Source organism: Saccopteryx bilineata, chromosome 3 (genome assembly GCF_036850765.1).
Source record: "Saccopteryx bilineata isolate mSacBil1 chromosome 3, mSacBil1_pri_phased_curated, whole genome shotgun sequence".
Lineage (NCBI taxonomy): Eukaryota > Metazoa > Chordata > Mammalia > Chiroptera > Emballonuridae > Saccopteryx > Saccopteryx bilineata.
Window position 1 is genome coordinate 220,333,895 of NC_089492.1, and position 21,363 is coordinate 220,355,257.

The window sequence follows — 21,363 nt, forward strand, 5'->3', positions numbered from 1 at the left end:
TCTTTACTAATCATCTCCTCCATCTTAATGAGGCCAAGTTGCCCTGCAGGTTACTTTTGAAGGAATGTTAATCAGAGCTGGTATCAGATAAGATGGCTTGACAGTTCTGAATCTCAAAACTGCCTTGGTAGTAGAGACCTAAAGTTCCATATTAATGGTAATAAACACAATCCTGCTGTCACAAACCTCAGAAAAGTAGAAAAGAAAGGACTCCGGCTACTGAAAAAATAAACTATATCGGATACTAATAGGTAAACTTAGACCCCATTTTAATGTCATTTTGAACAGAAAACAAGAATCATGATGTTGCCTTCAAGTGAACAAAAAAAGGAAAGAATGACCATTATTTCGTTATTCAACTGGAAGCTTAAGATATTTTTAGTATAGGTACCAGCCAAAGAAAATATGTTCTCACTCATTCTAATGTAAATATTATTCAATCTCTGGAAAGTTAAAATGACTATTTTTCAAAAAAAAATTTTAAGTTTATATCCTCTTGAAATGCAGTTATATATTTGAAGGCTATGAATTTACATAAATCTTTGTACATTCATCTTGTGTATTTGCTGGAATGCATAATAGGTAGACATTTTATATAGTCTTTAAATACAGTTAAAACAAGTGTAGAAATAGTCAGAACCTTAAGATTAGGTTTATATTTAATAACTGACCAAAAAAATAGTAAAATGTCAATCAGGTTTTCTAGCTGTATACTATAATTCTAATCAAAAGAAATTGCTGTTTCAAAATTTGATTTTAGGAGAGTGCTAAATCAATGTTATTGACTTAAAAGATTCATTCATTATTTATTTTAAACTTTGTTTATTACCCAAGTTTCATATAGAGACTAATCATTTAGATGGAAAATTGCAACTGTCTAAATTAATATTAGGAAAATTAAGCATTTACCCTGAGGCAGCAAAATTGGACTTTGTCGGGAAGCCGATCTGAGTTGGTTGCATGCTACAAAATGCTTAAAATTGGCCATTAAAGGGAAAGAACATACAGTCATTATTTCCCACTAGAACATAATTAAATACAAATAATAAAGGCTGCATTGTCTCAAGTTCTACATTTTCTATTTGTAGAAAATAGATTCATGAATGGCAGCTGTCAGAGAGTTCTAATTGTATAGTCCTGAAGAAATAGCACTTTTTATTGTAGGAGCACCCTTGACTAAAACAGAGATTTTCTTATGACCACAGCCACTGGCAACTCAACAAAAATGCAGCTTTAAAACAGAGTTAGATAAACAAAGACTCTGGACAAAAGAGGTCATATTAAGAACAAGCTCTCTTTTCATTCATGAAAGCAGCTCTCATTACTGCTAAAGCCAAATCAACAGAGGATTGATACCCATCCCTTTGAAAATTAGCTTGGAGGGCTGATGGGTCACATAAGAATAATCACTCAAACATTTTGACAGCAGCACTCATTAGTAAAATCTTTTTCTATTATTATGCTGACATTTACAAATTCATTTGATGACTCCAAAAACTCTTCTAGGTAATTTTTTTTTTTTTACTTCTTATTCAAAGAAGGAAAGTGAGCCCTGGAGCCCCAAAGTAGCAAAGTGGTAGACATTCGGTGGAGTTAACTGATAAATTTAATAAATTTGAACTCATTCTATCACTCTGTGAAAATACATTTTTTTGTTGTATTCTGTATGCCATGTGCTGTATTGATATTAGGTATTGTATGTATTAAACATATACAATATCATTATATCCTTGTGAAAATACATTTTTTGTTGTATTCTGTATGCCATGTGCTGTATTGGTATTAGGTATAGTATGTATTAAACATATAAAATACCATTATATCCTTGTTCTCATAGTCTTTAAAAGAATCAAATGTACGCATTTCTTAGTGAATATGTGACTATATATTTTTTGTGACTCCTATTGATGATATATGTCTAGATTTTTGTATAACCCTACACAAAATCATATAATTGAGAAAACTATAAAATCTAAAGTATTACAAATTATAAAATCTCAAAAGAAAATATTGACTATCAAATACTCAAGTAATTATTAATAAAAGAATGGTAACATACAGTTTAAATACTTCTTATAATTAAGAATATAATAATTGGGAACAAAGTTAAAAATCAGATGAAATCCTGTCATAAAAGTCTCCTTTATTTCCCTTCCTCTTTCCCTCTTTCTTTTTTTCCTCTCTTTTTTTTTAATGTTTCTTTTATTGATTTTAGAGAGAGGAAGGGAGAGAGCAAGGGAGAGACAGAAACATTGATCTGCTCTAGTATACACGCTGCCTAGGGATTGAACCAGCAACCTCTCTGCTTCAGGACAATACTCTAACCAACCAAGCTACTTGGCCAGGGCAATAGCTCTTTCTTTTGATAAGATTGTTAAGCTTGCTGTCACTAAATTTTCCATGAGACTTTGTTTTATTTACGTATCATATGTTGTTTACTAATTGTTTCTTTGAGTTTGTATAAATAAATTTAAAATAATAGAACTTTAAATAAATACCATGTAAATGTGTTAAAATATTCTTGAAAGATATAAATCTATTTTCATACATTCATAAATATTCTTCCTTTATGTTAAAAATATTTAAATGAAATAATTAGAAGACAAAAGTCTCAATAGCTTTCTACTATGTCATTGGGATGCACCTAATTTCACACCATATATAGAAATATACATGCCCAATGTTATAACTAGATTAGAGACAGATGAGCTATATATTTTCTGCATACACTTAAATTGTTTTCTCCTTTTCAGGAGGTTTCTAGTTCTTGCCAAATAATTGCATTAAAAAGTTGCTCCAGCATAATGCACACACCAGCTGTTTCTCACACTATAGTTTTCCTCCTCACTCATTCCCTGGTTGCTTTTATTGCCCCAGCTGATACTAAATCCCCTTTTTTTGTACACATAAAAATTATTTTTATATAAATATATTTACTATGAAACTATATAAAATTTTTCTCAAGTCATAATACTTAAAATTATGCAAATCATATCATGTAATCCATTTTCCCTCTAAGACACACAAACTCATTAGAATTAGACTTATTCCACTTTTAAAGATAGTCTTGAAAGGGTTTCTTACAATCTTAAAGAGGCACATTCTACTTATAGTAAAGTCCTCCTTTTTCATAATGTGCATACCATTTCCTCCAGGGATGAACTATAAATTCAACAAGGCATACAAATTGTAGAGTCCTCTTCAGTAGAAAATTCTAGTTCCACAGGTGCCAGGTGTCGATGATTACCAATATCCATACATTAATGTTCACTGCTACTTATCCAGACTTAGACAAAAACATCTCCTATTGGTCTTTCGTGCATGGTCTAGTAGCAGTTGAGAGAGAGGCTGTGTAAGACACAGAAATACTATTTTAACTTGAGATCACTGCGGTAGAGGAAGACCTGAGATAATACAATAGAAGTTTGCAAGACCGCGTCAACTGGTTTTACCAATACATCTCAAATCTAAAGAGCACTCAGACAGAATTAATATTTGTTATGATACATAAAGTAAAAGCAAGATGACTGCCTTTCCTAAAATAATGTTTGAAGATATATACTATGTATAAAAATAGTATTGAGTGCTGAGTCTGCATTAAATAAACAAAAAATTCAAACTTTATCTTTCATTTTACAAACAGACATAGCAACCCAAAACCTTGAAAACACTAGGCATATATAAAAATTTCCATGTGAACAAAGAGGCAATGAGTCCCAGAGTTTGGGGTAGTCAGAAAAAGTGTGAGCAGGGTATAAGTTTTCGATTCGAAATGATCATTAAAGAATAATAAGTTAAATTCTTAACTAGATTATGCATTAATCTTAACTAGATTAATAATTGTACCATTGAAAGTATAAAAGATATACTTTTAACAAATGTTTTAACAAATATATCACCAATTGAAAGAAAATAATTTAAAGTACTTCATAAAAAATAAAAGATCATTAACAATTTTTGTACGTCAGATATTTGAAATGGATTGCCAAGGATTTACAATAGAGTTTTAACTATTTATATTGGATTTTTTAAAAATAGGGAAAATTGGGGGAAAAAACAATAAAAGCTCTTTCCAGTGGTTTTTAGGTCAATAGACTGTAGATTTCAACTAAATGGGCTATGTTCTCCCAACAGAAAATAATGGATTCTTTGAGGGTTGAATGTTAACAAATAGCATATCTAATTACTTTTTTTCTTCTTTGGAATTTTAATGAAGAATTCTAGTAAATAATTATAAGTCAAAAAGAATTTGGAAGGCAATTTGATCAATGTAATTGACCAACATATTTGACATTTATCCTCTTACAAATATTCTGCAGTAGCAATTAAAATGGCATCAGCCATAAAAACAAATCTATAATTTTGAAATAAATTCAAAAGCATACATTTTTCTGAGTAGCAGTAATGACTTCAGTGAAGGACATTTCCTGGGGATTACTGACTGTTACAGCTTTATTAAACTCAGCTTTTACAAACCCTCAGATTTTCCCAAATAGTCATTATAACCCTGAAATTGCCCTCCATGGTCATTATTTTTACTTAATTAGCTTTCTATTTTGGTGGAAAATTTGTGAACAATAAGGATATAACAATATACAACATAGTTAATTTTTCACTTTATGTTCATTTTTTTACTGAAGTTGACAAATGATGCACCTTAGAATTTTTTTTTTACTAGTAAGTCCATGATGGTATTTAAAGGAAAAAAAACAGTTGTGCCTATTTTGTCTCAAGAATCACCAAAAACCTCATCTTGATATTTTATAACGGTCATCTTATTTAAGGCATTTAAGCTATACACACACACACACACACACACACACACACACACACACACACACACACTAATGATGGTTCCCTATTCCATATGATTTAAAATAGATGTATATATACTTAAAATGAATATTACATTTAAAACTATATATAACATATATCAAATAATACATATCTATGTTAGCAAGCAAGAGAGAGAGAGAGAGAGAGATAAAAGGGAGAGAGATGAGCTGCATCAGTTCATAGTTGCATCACTTTAGTTGTTCATTAATTGCTTCTCATATGTGCCCAACCGGACCAGGGCCCCAGCCGAGCCAGTGACCCCTTGCTCAAAACACCAACCTTTAAGCTCAAACCAGTAACCATGGGATCATGCCATGATCTCACACTCAAACTGATGGCCCCTCACTCAAACCAGATGAGCCAACGATCAAGCTGGTAATCTTGAAGTTGTGAACCTTGGCACTCAATGTCCCAGGTTGACGCTCTATCCGCTGCGCCATCACCTGGTCAAGAAACCAAATAGTATATTCTTTCAAAATATGTTTTGTTTCCCATTTTTGGCATATGTCCTCAACAAATACTTAGGCAACCTGTTTATTGGGCTTTCAATGAAGGAGGATAATATAGAGTGAGTAATATAAAGAGACATATATATGTTGTGTTTCTCCTATTAAGGAACCATTTCTCCACTGTCATTATAATAGAAATGATTAGGTTTTATCTATTACCCAGTTTTCAATTATAAAGAGTGAAACTAGGGTATAGTGTTTACAGTCACAAGCTCTATAGCCAGATAAAAAAATTTTAAACTTTGTTTTTAAATTACTAGCTACATGACTCTAGATAGATTGATTTAATCTTCCCTTGTCTCATTTAGTTTTCTCATCTGAACAATGGGATTGGAAATACACCTACTTTATAGGGTTGTCACATGTGAAATGTGTCATGAATGTAAAGGATTATACCAGAGCCTGGTATACAAAAAGCAATCGAAGAATGTTGTTTATTATTATCACTACACCCAAACATATATTCTGTAACATCAAAAGTTTCTCTGTATCACCACTGCTACTAAAAACTTGAATTAATTTAAATCAAGCACTAGATAGCTGGAGTTACCACCCAAATTCAGGAGAAATTTCCCTGTACTCTAGAAAGGGCATCTTAATTAGCAGCTGATATTATTTCAGTAATGACTGTTGCAGGAGACAGAGGGTGTCACAGAAGTTGTCATTGGTAAAAGTACATATTTGAGTCATAACGCAATTCTGACAAGTGTCACTGCTCCTGCCACCTTATCTTCTATTGCTGCTGCTGCCTTGTCTTCTGGGTGATTAATACAGAGAAAAGCTACTTTTCAGCCCAAGGCCAGACAGAGCAAGCTTCTCCCAAGAGTTTGTTGCTGAGTCTGTAGCCTCAAGTGTTGCAGCTGCAAACATTACAGCTAACTACTGGGCCTTCCAACCTGAGGGCTGCAGCTGAGCCTCCTCTTGTTCCAGGAGCCAGCACCAGACTCTAGCCTTCCAGACTACCGATCACTGGTCCTTTCGGCACTGTGGTTAAAAGAGCCTGGGAGGAAATGTAATGCCTATTTGTCTCTTTTGCTGACAGAAGTCTTATTTCATCTTAAAATGGTAATACATATATTCTAACACTTTCATCATTCCAAATGTGGAGTAAAGGAAAAGACCCCAAAATATTAATGTTCTTTCATTGTAATGTGTTTCTACCAAATTAACTTTATAAAATTTGTGAAGCCTTTGATAACACTCAGAATGTTTATTTTAATCAATACTTTGCATAAAATAAAAGCATATTTGTTTTGAATGACAAAATATTATTCTCAATTCATTTAAATACCTTAGAATAATTATTGCCTTGTTTATATGGGAATGTATGGTAGATGTTAATGTATTTTTTCCTCCAGGATTTATTGCTGTTCATAAAAAAATGCATCTTTCATATTCTAACTTATTATTCTTCCATTGCCCACACACTATTGCTTCTTCTCAAAGGTTGCTGCTGCCTTCACAGTTTAAATCATGATGCTGATAACCAGTGATAATTATATGCATTTAGATAAGACTTACACTTGACAATGTTCTTTCCACATATGAGTTTCTATTTGAGTGTTATAACCACATGCAGTGGGCAAAGGAAGAAATATTGGTTACATTTTAAGCCTAAAGAAACTGAAGTGTAGATGAGATTTAGTAACTTGTCTAAAACCAGTAAGGTAAAAATGGTTTATAGGGTCAGGAATTAAAATCACGAGCCATTTCACTCTTGGCACCAAAGCACCTTGGGTGAATTGAACATAAATGTGCTTTTTAGTCAGAAATACCTGGATCTGAAACCTGGTTTTGCCATTTCCCAGTTATCTTATGTAGGGTGACCGATGTCTTAATTTCCTTTCACACTGAGATTAGAAGAGCCAGATAATTAAACCGAGATAGAGACTAGTAAAATGTGAAACACAAAGACAGGAAAACAAAACAAAATAATGGAAGGCTACAAGTAATAGGGAAAGAAAAATAGCAAGTATTGGCTTGACTGCACTGCTCATAAAAATTAGGAGATATTTTATCGCTTCAGATTCATTTTGAAATATCCTCTCATTTTTTTGAGCTGTATATTTTATTTCTCCTGGTTCCTTTCCGTATGGGCCTGTTGTTCAAATAAAAGTAAAGTTTTTGATTGAATATGTGGCACTGTAAAGTCTTTGTTTGTTTGTTTTGTTTTTTGACGGAGACAGAGAGAGAGTCAGAGAGAGGGACAGACAGACAGGAAGGGAGAAAAATGAGAAGCATCAACTTGTAGTTGTGGCACCTTAATTGTTCACTGATTGCTTTCTCATATGTGCCTTTACTGGGAGGCTATAGCAGAGCGAGTGACCCCTTTCTTTAAGCCAGTGACGTTGGGCTCAAGCCAGCGATCTTGGGCTTCAAGCCAGCAACCATGAGTCATGTTTATGATCCCACACACAAGTCAGTGACCCCATGCTCAAGCTGGCAACCTCAAGGTTTTGAACCTGGGTTCTTCATGTCCTAGTCCAATGCTCTATCCACTCATTGCGCCATCACCTGGTCAGGCAACACTTTAAAGTGTTAAATAGGAAATGATCAAGTATCAGCAATTCCATATGGCTCGATATAATTCTTACAAATGCGCCTGACCTGTGGTGGCGCAGTGGATAAACCATCGACCTGGGAACACTGAGGTTGCTGGTTCAAAACACTGCACTTGTCTGGTCAAGGCATATATGGGAGTTGATGCTTCCTGCTCCTTCTCTCTCTCTCTCTCTCTCTCTCTCTCTCTCTCTCTCTCTCTCTCTCTCTCCCCCTCCCTCCCTCCTCTCTAAAATGAATAAATTAAAAAATAAAATAAAAAGCACTGTTCTAAAAATGTAAAAAATAATAATAATAATTCTTACAAATGCTTGAACCTGTCATATTCTCTCAAAGATTTATGATGTTTTTATCTTGGTTTTATTTTAGCTTTGTTATCTCTTTTAAAAAATTTGAGTAGTTTATATATATATATAAGACCTTATATATATAATATATTCAGAAAAATTTAAAATTCTGAAAACATTATGTAGGAATAAGGTACTCATCAGTGTTCTCTAGTCACCTAGTTTTGTCCTCTTGAAGCAGTTACTGATAGAGACATAGGATACTTTCCAAAATACTTTGCTCATTTATAAGAAAAAGTACATAAATGTATCATTTTAATATTTTAACTAGATATTTGCCTAATATATACATTTTAAATTCTTGACCAAACAAGGCAAAAGAACAAAACAAAAGAAATCCACTGATATTCCTTATACACCACATGCCCAATGGAAAATTGACACAGTGTTCTTCAAGCACAGAGAAGGAACACTAATCAAGCAAAAAAACAAACAAACCAACCAACAAACGAAAAAACAGATGTTGACTCCCTAACAAAAACTCCAGGCAGGAATGTTAGGTCCAAATCAATTATCTCAAAGTTTCTTTAAAAGCAAGCATAAGGGTCAGTTCTATGATGGCACAGTAGATAAAAGCATTGACCTGCAATGCTGAGGTTACCAGTTCAAAACCCTAGGCTTGCCCTGTCAAGGCACACGTAAAAGTTGATGCTTCCTGCTTCTCCACCTGTCTCTCTCTCTCTCTCTCTCTTTCTTTTTCTCCCTTCTCTCTAAAATGAATAAATAAATTCTTTAATAGAGAAATAAAAAACAAGCATAGATAAAATGATGCATGTATAACTTGTCCTCATACAAGACAGTGAGCTTTCAGAGAGCAGGAACACAAACTGGTTCACATAACATATTTAGTTCTTGACAAATAGATGGCATAAATACATTTTGAGAGCATAAATGAGTATTTTGCTACTTCCTGAGATTTTTATCAAACATTTCAGTAAGATCAACTTAACATTTTCGCAATATTACCATCCGATGTTTATCTTTCCTAAGCAGATGTTTTCCCATGTGTAACAAATCTGTTTTGCATCTCTTCTTAGTTTTTTAAGTCTTGGTAAGCAATCTATATTTTATGCACTTGAGTTGAAAGACTAGAGTAGTTATTTCTTTTATAAATATGCTACTGGCAGTAAAGTTTTCACCTGGAAGAAAAAATCCTATTTTGGACATATTTTGTTAGCATAGCAAAATATAGAGTAAACTATGAAGCCTGGATGGCTATCTGTCCAATTCACTGAATAATATATATTGTAATCCAGTGGTAGTCAACCTGGTCCCTACCTCCCACTAGTGGGCATTCCAGCTTTCATGGTAGATGGTAGCGGAGCAGCCAAACTATAAATAAAAAGATAGATTTAACTATAGTAAGTTGTTTATAAAGATTTATTCTGCCAAACAGCGAAAATCTGACATAAAGTACTTGGTAAGTAATTATTATTATATGCTTTAATTTACTGGAACTCTGCTTTATAAATTTTATAAAGTAATGTTACTTTTCTACTTTATAAATCACCATTACTATGGAACCAGTGGGAGGTTAGCAAATTTTACTACTAACAGAGATACAAAAGTGGGCAGTAGGTATAAAAAGGTTGACTACCCATGTAATGTAATCCATTTGAAGACAGTATAAGCTATAGTATGAAGTATATTTTTTAATGTAGAAAGAAATGAAGTGTAAAAAGAACACACAAAGATTCCTTTTTGTCTCTACCAAGCTTGTGAACTGTCTATTGAAGAGACTGGCAACCACTTCTCATCCTGTGACGTGTCACTAGCACAGACCTACGTGTCCCTGCAGTGAGAGAGTACAGAGGAATTGCAAAGGGGATGAGTAAGCCTGTTCCTTTCCTTGATTCAAATTCCTTTCCTAAAGACAGGAGTAAGTTCTTATCCCAGTACTGTACACTACATTTGCAACATTTAAGTTCAATTGCATAGGAGCACAGAGCCATAAGTCAAGAGGTGCTTGAACACTACCCCGAATGACTGATAGGCAAAGTCTCAATGAATCCAGCAAGCCCACTCCCCTTCATTTCTGTAAGGCTCAGCATCATGCACCTTTATATTAGGTACTGATGGAAAGAAAGGAGCTTCTGAAAGGGATTTAAAAGAGACCCTCATTGAAAGCTAGCAATAAAAAAGAAATAAAAAAAAGAAAAAGAAAACTTCCTTGAATTTCGTTATACATGATAAATAAAGTTTTCATTCAAAGTGTAATTAGTCTTCCTACTTACATCTACAAACTTTAAATTGAAACTAGGATTAAATAAAGCTTTGTAAACTGAGAAGAATTATTTTATTATTATGTTCTCACAACATCTAATTCATGCATTACATATATTAATGTGCTCAAATGCCTTGGGTTGAATAATATAACATTTTGACCTTAATTATTTTATAATTGAATAGTCTTCTGGCTCAAACATCCTTACCTGTAGCTTATATGTTTGAATGGGCACAGAATTCTAAAGTGATACAAATTTAATCAATTAGATGGGTTTTTATTTGTGGATACCAACAAATAACTGTCCTCATTCAAAACAAATTCATTGCCTAATGTGGTTCCTTTCAGATCACCATGACAAATATTTGTAGAATGGGGGGTTGAATTAATAATAGCAAATATAGTTATAAATAAGAAATGTCAATCTATTAGTCAAACCTTGAAAAGCAGACGATGTCTGAAAAGCATCTTAAAATCAAACTAAGTCAGTATCTCTAGCTGTTTCAAACTCAACTGCTGTGAAACAAGAATAGTAGAAACCAAAATAATTTATTTTATAAAGAGAAAAACCCTAACAACAAATTAGATTTTGTGCCCAAATGGCAGCCAGAGTTTGGATGTATATTTATTATTTATGGAGTTTCTTTTTCCATGCTAAATGAATTTGTCCTGCATGGTACTGGGCACCTAAAAAAATTACTATTTATTGAATTGAAATGACAACAACATAAACGCAATCGTAACTATTGCTGCAAGCTGCAATTCGCCTACTCTATAATGTCAATGAGGCATCTGGTTCCTACTCTGTCACTTTCTCCCTTGGGCTTCAAAATGAAAGCTATAGAGAAAGAAGTGGAATCATTATGTATGTGGCTTGAACAAGAATTACACTATGTAGGTTTTGAAATGTATTTCTGAAAATTACATAAATGGCCTGTAATTCAATAATGACCATCAAAACTTTATTAGTTTCATTTTGGTTTGGCTATAATTGAGTTTGTTTCCTACTGAATCACTCATATCCTTATTTCCCACTATTTTAGTGGCAGTTATTATCCTAATGATGATGGTCTCTCTCTCTACAACAATTATATTAGACAAGTTCAAACCATTTCTGAAACTAATTAATACTTTCTCCATAAGACAAATTATTTCTTTTTAAACAAGCTTCCTGTTTTTTTAAAAAAATGAAATGTTGCTTTGCATATTTTTGTTTTAATTTATTTCCAAGATTTGCAAATCCACTATTCACGACTTCATTTTTACAGATTTGTTAGCACATTATATTCCCCTAGCCCCTCACATACAGTTATAATACAGCTTGATGTATTTATTGATTATATTTTAAAATATTGTACCGAGGGGAAATGGTAAAAATGTTAACAACAGAGATGTTTAATTGACCTAAAAGATTACAAAAAACAGTAAAGCTCAGTGTTAAGCTAATGCTACACTCATTGTTTGATTTTAACCTTGTCTGTTTACCTGAATAGTGTTTATTTTCAGGACTGTGTGCACTTTTGTGAACTGTAGTTCATAGAAAATTATTTCTACTGAAAAATATGCTTTATTCTTTCAAAGCAAGATTAACAGATACTCACTGTATAACAAGATATAGTAATCTAGGAAGCACTGTTAGATTTTTAAATAATGTCATTATATAGATATCATAAATTGATCAAAATACTCATACGTATTTGCTTTTCTGCCACCATATTCCATTGACCATAAAATATCTAAAAGAAAATATTTTTTAAATAAACACCAAAGCCCCTAAACAATAAGCAGGAACTTAGACTTCTATAATAAACAAAACAGAAGACAGAAATAAAGAAAAAAATATTACTACAATCCTGGGGAAAGTTCCAAAATGTGAGTTTGGGTGTTTATGTCATTGTTATTACAAATTATACATATTAGATTTGTGGAGGGAGAAGTTTTTTTGGGGGGTTGAATACTTAAAAAGCTGTAATTGGGAATAGTTATAATATTTTCACTCATTTAGAAAGAAATTCAGCTTTTGACCATGTATTTATTTTGTGAATCATTTAAAAACACAATTTTTTATAAACCTCTAAAGTTAATCCTTAGCACTCCAGAGTTTTGAGACTGGATTGACATAGAATTTCAAACAGAAGAAAAAGATTATCTTTCTACAGTGAGTATTTCCTTGTTGGTGTTTATCCTTCTCTTCTCTTTCGGCTAGATAATCATAGATTTTTATTTGTCGTTTTCAAATCTTCATTTAAGTAATTTAAACCAACAATTGTAGACTATTTAAAGCTGCATAATAGCATTGCCCTGTGAGAGTGCAGTAGAAGAGTAGAGTTTTAACTTTAGTATTGTTTGTCTATTTTTTTATTATAACTGTTGCTTTAATATCAATTATCACCCTTTTTTCAGAAATATTCTAATTTCCCCAAATAATAGTCAAAATGGAAACTTAATATTCTTAAGATAGTATTTATCAAGTATTATCAGCTTTGGGAAATTAGCTCTGTACTTTTCAACAATTCAATTTTTTTGCCTTTAAGAAAAGCACAATAGACTAACATTTTATGAAAACAATTTTGAATTTTGAGGCTTTTTTCTAAATATATTAGTCTTCTGCTTGAATTGCATTCTAATTACTGAAGCACATGTATTATACAAAGATCTTCTCATAGTTATTTAGAGTGTGTGGTAAGCCTGATAATTTTGAGAATGTAATGGCCCATGGTATTTTCTTCAAATCCATTATGATCTGTTGCATGGCTGTTTGGAAAAGACTAGTTTTTCTTGAAGTTCCATTCTTCAGAATCAGCCTAGCAAATACCTATGTTATATAACTGTGAACACTATGCTTTATAACCACCTTTAATTTGATAAATACTCCTGGATAATACAGATTTTGTATTCTGATATGCTATATATCAACGGAGAAGGTGAGAATAAATTGACCCCACTATTAGAAACAGAAGCATTTCAGGACTTTCTGCTGTTATTGCCTATGTGTGTGCAGTTCTAGGTATAAAGCTCAACCCAATTGCTGCTTCTTTTGAAGAAGCTTAAAAATGACCTGCCTGTGCTGTGTCCCCAAGCAAATGTTGGCAACCTCTCTCCAGAGTTGTAAGACTCACTCTTCATCTAGTATATTAAACGGTAGAAAAATAGAGGCAGTGGACCACTGAAAACAATACCCCACTCTGTAATTGGGTATTGGTGTGCATACCATGGGGATTTAATAGATATTAAGTATTTTCTTTTTAAATGTATCTGTACTGTATATGTGTACATCCTTGAGTGTGGGCACATTAGTGTTAATGAAATGAAAAGAAGTCAAATGCGCATATTCTCGAATCTTATTTTTCAGAGAATTCTAGATTTTGCAAGTTATTTTAAATAAGCATCGGGCATTGTGTGCAAGTTATTTTAAATAAGCATCGGGCATTGTGGCATGGTGTATGGCACTACATAATTCCTTCTTCAACAGAAGAACATAAAAGCATTTACAGTAAAATATTCATAAATTGTCAGCACATCTGTTGTTACTGCCCCCAGGGCCACATTCATTTAAGCTTTCTGTTTTCCAGACGTTTTTCTATTTTCAAATATATACTGTACTTTGATCTGGCACATAACCAATCAAGCTGCCTTTTATAACCTAGCTACACCTGTTCCTGCAGGTGTAATAACTGAGAGAGGGCATTTTCTGGATGGAGGAAAAGGCCTATTTGGGGTTCATTTTTGAGCCAGTCATTTTCTCACAGCAACCCAGCAGGCTGGTTTGAGGAATTTCTCATGAAGCACACAGAAGGATTTTTCTCTTACACATCAGTATGGCTTTATATAAAATAAGAATGGTCATGCTGTATGTTTTTCAAATGAGATATCTCTAAGAGAAAAAAAAATATTTTAAAAGAATATTTGAAATATTTTTTGCAATAATTTGACTATTTTATCTGTTTTGTTAACTTTCTCATATGTGAATTTAGATGTTTGTTAATTGTGCATAAATAACTGCACATTAACATGTTATTTTATGTTATTTCGCTTATCAACAGTCATGCAACACAACGACAGGTAGATACTCTGAGAAATGCATCATTAGGCAATGTAGTCTTTGTGCAAGCATCAACGAGTACACAAATATAGGTAGTAGAGACTATTTATACAGCTAGGCTATATGGGATAGCCATTGCTCTTAGGCTATAAGCCTATACAGTATGTTCCTATACAAAACAACACAAGATTGAATCAAGCACAAGATGCAATCAAGAGACACAGTAAACACGAGAGGTATGAGGTGGCTGACAGTGTAACACAGCACACCATTTTATCACACCCTTTAAAAAAATAAGTATACTAAAATAACAAAGAAAATATAGTATAGTAAGTACATACACACAAGTAACATAGTTGTTTATTATAGTTTTCAAGTATTATGTATTGTACATAATTGTACGTGTATACTTTTATATGACAGGAAGCATAGTTTATACAACAGACATGAGAGTAATGCCTTACGTTTTGACTTTATGATGGCTATGATGTCACTAGACTATATTTTCAGCTCTATTATAATATTTATTTATTTATTTATTTATTTATTTATTTATTTATGTGTGTGTATGTGTGTGTGTGTATGAGAGAGAGAGAGAGAGAGAGAGAGAAAAGCAGACAGACAAACAGGTGAGAAGCATCAACTTGTAGTTATATCACTTTAGTTGTTCATTGATTGCTTCTCATATGTGCCTTGACCAGGGGACCCAAGCTGAGCCAGTGGCCTTGAGCTCAAGCCAGCAACCTTGGGCTCATACCAGTGACCATAGAGTCATGTTGATGATCCTACTCTCAAGCTCATGAGCCTGCACTCAAGCTAGAGAAACTGCACTCAAGCTTGCGACCTCAAGATTTCTAACCTGGGACCTCAATGTCCCTCGTCAATGCTCTATTCACTGGGTCACCACCAGTTATATTCCAATATAGTCTTAAAAGACTATTGTCATACATGCTGTCTATCAATGACCTAAATGTCATTACAGCGCACAACTACATTTATTTGATTTTTGATGAGAGTGTGTGACCAACAGTAACACTCATAGCACAGTAGGGCTGTTTTTATCCCACCTCCATTTAAACTGTTCACCCAATATTAGATGAACTTTTTTACTCCTATTGTACTTCTGTAAAGCATACTTACAGATGCTCCCAAAACATGAATATCCATAGCCATTGCACCGCCTCTGGTAATGTCTGCGGACTTGTGCTTCCACCAGTTGAACTGTATGTTTTCCATGTGTGAGAAGCATTGTTTAACAATATTTTATAGCATTTGAACTTGCTGTTGCAATTGGTAAACATATTTACTATTGCATGAACTGAAAAGAATAAAGAGTGTAAAAATATTTGGTATTTTTGCCAATTAAAAATTGAAGTGCTTTGGAATAGTGCAATGATTCATGAAACTTTCTGAAATGTTATTGAATTTAGATGTGAACAACAAAATAATAAACTACTTTGGGGATGAAGGGGTTGATTTAAGAACATATAAATCTATACAATAGACTCTAGCCACATACCGATCTTCATATTCAAAGTACTTAAAATTGAATTAAATTAAAAAGTCAGTTCCTTAGTTGTTCTGTGTTTAGTAGCTACATGCGTCTTATGGTTACTAAATTGAATGGCATAAATACAGGATATTTCTATATTGACAGAAAGTTCTATTGCACAGTGCCAAAGAGTGATTCTCTACTCAGCTATATCTGCAATTGTCGAAGACCTTTCTCCATATCAAAGAGATCATCAAACTTGTAAATAGTAGATAAACATATCTCTGTGTTTTAGGCAAGAAAATGATTCAGAACTCTAATTAAAACTGTATATATATATATTTTACATTTTATATTGCTAACTACATTCTCTTAATTTCCCATTTTCACCTATGTTTAAACTAATTTACTATTTACATTTACTCTCCCTGCTAACTCTCAAATGAAAGAGTCTTATTTTGATGTATGGGATAATGATTAAGGGTATCTGCTCTGAGAGAGCACCATCGCTCTATATTTGAGAAAGTTTTGTTCCCAAAATTTTGTTCCTTTATCTAAAAATAGAAATCTTAATAAAACTTAATGAAATAAAACTTAGATTATAGGGTTTTTATAATGACTAATTGAGTTAATGATGGTAAAATGCTTCTGTCTGTGACTGGCACATAGCCATAGTAAATTTCAGCACATCAAAGATCTGTGAGACAATTTGCAAGATGCATCTAGATTATTTCATTTAATTCTCAATTAATTATTTTTCTTATTTTAGATAGCAAAGAGATCACATGGAGCTGTAGTGAATTGCTAAGTTTGATGGCTGTTAGTTCATTTCTCTAACTTCAAAACCTATTATTCCATCCTTTCTATGTGATATTTTTCTTTATAAACTACTCAAAAAGCATGGGCTATGAAATTATTTTTACTTGAATAAAGTCTTCTGGTTTATCACTCATTTACAGGTTTTATTAATAATAGACACCAAGGAAAAATGTTATAATTTAAGACACCTAGACCTAGTAGATTTATTTCATTTAAGGTGTCTAGTCAATAGAACAATTCAATTGTGTTTTAAAACAGAAAAAATAAAATTGTCACATTCCTCAGCTTAGCATTCATCAATGAGTTCATGTAAACTTATTTCAGATCAGTTGAAAACAGAACCCATACTTTTTATTGTCACTTTAAATCATATTCTACATCTAGTATAAAATTTCCATACCAAATCATTTAGGCCTTGGATTACTAAGAGAAATAGCTAATAGAAACAGCATCAATATCATAATACAGGACAAAGACTAGCTCTGCAAGTCGCCAAAATTTGAAATGCTGATTCCCTATCTAATATAATGCAGATTTCTGACATGGTAGCCACAGAGGAATGCATAAGTACTCATAGCTTCCTACAGTGTCTAATTTGGTTAATGACACTCCACCTTTTTGCTCCTTTCAACAATTTTGTACTCCAGTTCTCTGCTTAAAATACCTAAGCAGACGTGTTTTGCTGATAGAATCTTTAATGACGAATTAGCATGAAGCAAAAACAAACAACAAAAATACATGTAGAAAACTTGAGGAATGTTTGGGGAAAAGAAAACATTATAGTTCTCCTTGTAATTGGACTAGAATGCACTTGAGAACAGTCTTAAATAGAGATTGTACTTGTCGACTGTTCAGTTTGCAAACCAGGAGTCTTCTGTCCTATATTGCTGGCCATTTCTCTTTAGAGTAAGTGCTTTACATAGTAAGCTTTATTTTATTTAAGTTTGAAAATTTAGGAACTCATCAAATTCAGTTAATTTTTTAAAAATTCAAAGAAATATAGTCATTAAAAATCAATAGAGCCTGACCTGTGGTGGCACAGTGGAAAAAGTGTCGACCTGGAAATGCTGAGGTCGCCAGTTCAAAAAAAACCCTGGGCTTGCCTGGTCAAGGCACATATGGGAGTTGATGCTTCCAGCTCCTCCCCACCTTCTCTCTCTGTCTCTCCTCTCTCTCTCTCTCCCTCTCTGTCTCTCTCTCTCCCTTTCTCTCTCCTCTCTAAAATGAATAAATAAAAAAAATTTAAAAAATCAATAGAAAAGATAACAAAGGAATGCCTATAATTTAGGTCAGTGAATTTGTACGCTAAACTGTGGGTACAATAGGTCTGACAAATTGTCATAAGAAAATTGAGGACCAGTGAAAAATCAGTGACTGTAAACAAAATATTCTAATAATATGAAATAAAATTCCAAGATAATATCAACAGTGATTTGTGTTGGGTACAGGAAAAAGTCAAAGTAAGTAAAAGCATTTCACAAATCTTGTCTTGGTAGGAGACAGCTATAAGGTACTATTTTTATATAATATTTAATGTTTGAGAAATACAAATTTAAGTGTGCTATGTATCTAGATATATAATAAAAGATTAAAAGAAGAAGGTATACCAAACTCTGAAGAGCAGTAGAAAGAACACTCAACACGCAACAAAACATAACAAGGAAAATAAGATAATAATAAGGTATGGCAAATAGAAAACTCAAAGTGGATATTAGTTTGTATAATGATACATAACAGTATTTACTGAAATAATTAATGGTTTAAACCAAAACTGCTCAGATTAAATAAAAACAGAATGAAAGAAAAAATAAAAAAACAAATTTAATACAAAATGCCTTAAATACTATAGAGACATAATTCATATTGCTAGAAACAGCAATATGCCAGAACAGTATAATAGTCACAAATCTTCATGCACATAAAAAATCTTTAAATTACTTTATAATTCAAAAAGTGACAACAGCTAAAATGACAAATGTAAAATTTAGCAAGATATTTTATTGTACCTTTCTCAGAAACCATAGATCAAATAGACTAAAAAAGAGATAAGCATATCAAATATTTCAATAAAACAACTGAGTTATGTACATTAGTAAGTAGATATGTATTATTTCAAAACAAGTAGTCATTTCACACTTTTTATTTATTTTTTCTTTCATTTCACACTTTTTAAAAGGACCAATAGAACATTGATAGACTAACCATTTGTTGATTCTTTTTAATTAACAACAATCCATTCACTTGACACATATTAACTGAGTATGCTCTATGTGCCACACTCATCTCTCCTTGGGGAATCCTAAAGTGCAGTAACAGATGACAATGCTGTGATAAAAAGATTGAAAAAATATGATATGATTTACATTTCAAGAGATCTGCTGTGGTGAAGATCTTATAACACATAATTTTAATTTATAAAAATTTCACAAATTTTTTTCAGAATTGTTTATATGAAATAGAAGACTAGGAAATTTAATTCTTATAACTTAGTTCACTGAGCTTGTTTCTCAGGTAAGAGATACAGTGCTTCAGACAAAATATATTGTAAGAAAGAAAAAAAAGATATGAAATAAAATGTGCTGTCTTTGAGTTGCCATTATGAATTAAATAAGAAAGTTAAACAATATTTAACATAGAATAAGGATAACTTAGAGAAACTGATAGAAATCTCCATAGTGTTATATATACAAACCAAATCTATTTTTAGAGGCAATTTTTATTTCTATACACTATTGTTCTCTTCCTTGATGACTTTAGAGTTTACCCCCTAAAAATATATATATGTAAGGCTGGTAGCCATGCAGGTTACCATTGAAATTGAGCAGACGGTAAATGAACTGCAGAGCCCGAGAATGGCGGGTCATTCCATTTATTAGAGTATTGCAACTGCTTCTCCCTCTCTCTCTGGACTCCCAAGCAAAACAGGCTGAGAGGGAAGAACCCCTTCTCCAGCAAACAATAATAAGTAATGGCCCTTCCCAATGGCAACAGGCAATCCACAATCTACAAATTGCCACCCTGAGGGTAAGCACCTATACAGCCTTAGATAGCCTATACACATTTGGTGCTGCTCTAACCTCCTGAACCAATTAGGCAAAGTGTAAGCAAGCAAACCTAACATACTGTAACACACTTGTTTGCCCAACAATATATTACTCCATTAACTATCCCATTAAATAGTATGGCAAAACATTATATTTGTTTGAAATATTTACTGACAGAAATTCACTACTTACGTGGGCATAGAAAATAGTTCCTTTAGACAACAATTTAAAAATGCATTCTCTTATTTAAAGTTGCAAATGATAGAGTAAATCCAATTCTTGACCTTTACTGTAGAGATGTATTCATAAGTATGAAGATAGGGAAACATTTACAGAATGATCATTTAACATTGTTAATAATAAAAAATTAAAAACAACCTAAATGCCTCTTATGACATTTCTTATCATAGGACAGTACAGTAGAGTTAAGAATAAGGGGTAAAATGAAAAAGATTTCAAGACATATAAGAACAAACAATTCCACATAGTGTACTATTGTTTAAGTTAGTAATAGGCACATATGACAAGGTGTAAAGCAGTGGTAGTCAACCTGGTTCCTCCCACCCACTAGTGGGCATTCCAGCTTTCCTGGTGGGTGGTAGCGGAGCAACTAAAGTATAAATGAAAAGATAGATTCAACTATAGTAAGTTGTTTTATAAAGATTTATTCTGCCAAACTTAGCGAAAATCCGACATAAAGTACTTGGTAAGTAATTATTATTATTATATGCTTTAACTTGCTGTAACTCTGCTTTATAAATTTTATAAAGTAAAGTTACTTCCCTACTTTATAAATCACCATTACTGTGGAACCAGTGGGTGGTTAGAAAATTTTACTACTAACAGAGATACAAAAGTGGGCGGTAGGTATAAAAGAGTTGACTACGCCTGGTGTAAATGAATGAAAGATCTCACAGTGGGTAAACACCAAGCTAGTACCAGCACTTACATTTGGAAAGTGATCTAGTTTTGAAGTATAAGGTAGGTTTAGAGAAGAGAGGAGGAAGGATTTAAGCTTTAGATTTTGCTTATCCAGAATATTTCAATTTTTTTAAAAAAATAAAAATTATCTCTTACATAAATGAGGCATTTACAGCTTGGAAGGAAATAAAATACTGACTTTTCAAAGTTTTAAAGGTTAAAAATATAGCTGTCATACCAATATAGAATAAACACATGTCAGATAACTTTACTAAACTCATTAATTAATGATAAAAAAAAAACTAGTAACATCACTGGTTGCAAACAACATTGAGGACTAAAGTTTATATAACCCTCAGAAAAGACATACTTTTAAATGTGCATATTAAAGTAAGGTTCTTAAATTACATACAAAATGTATTAATGTTTCACAAGGTATTAAAATCATAACTTTTGGCATTATATTTTCTACTAGATATATATTAACAAATTAACATGTGATTCTAGTTAAATAACAAAACCAAACACATTGTCCTGGAGAACAAAACAATCCTTGAGTGTGTTTGTGAG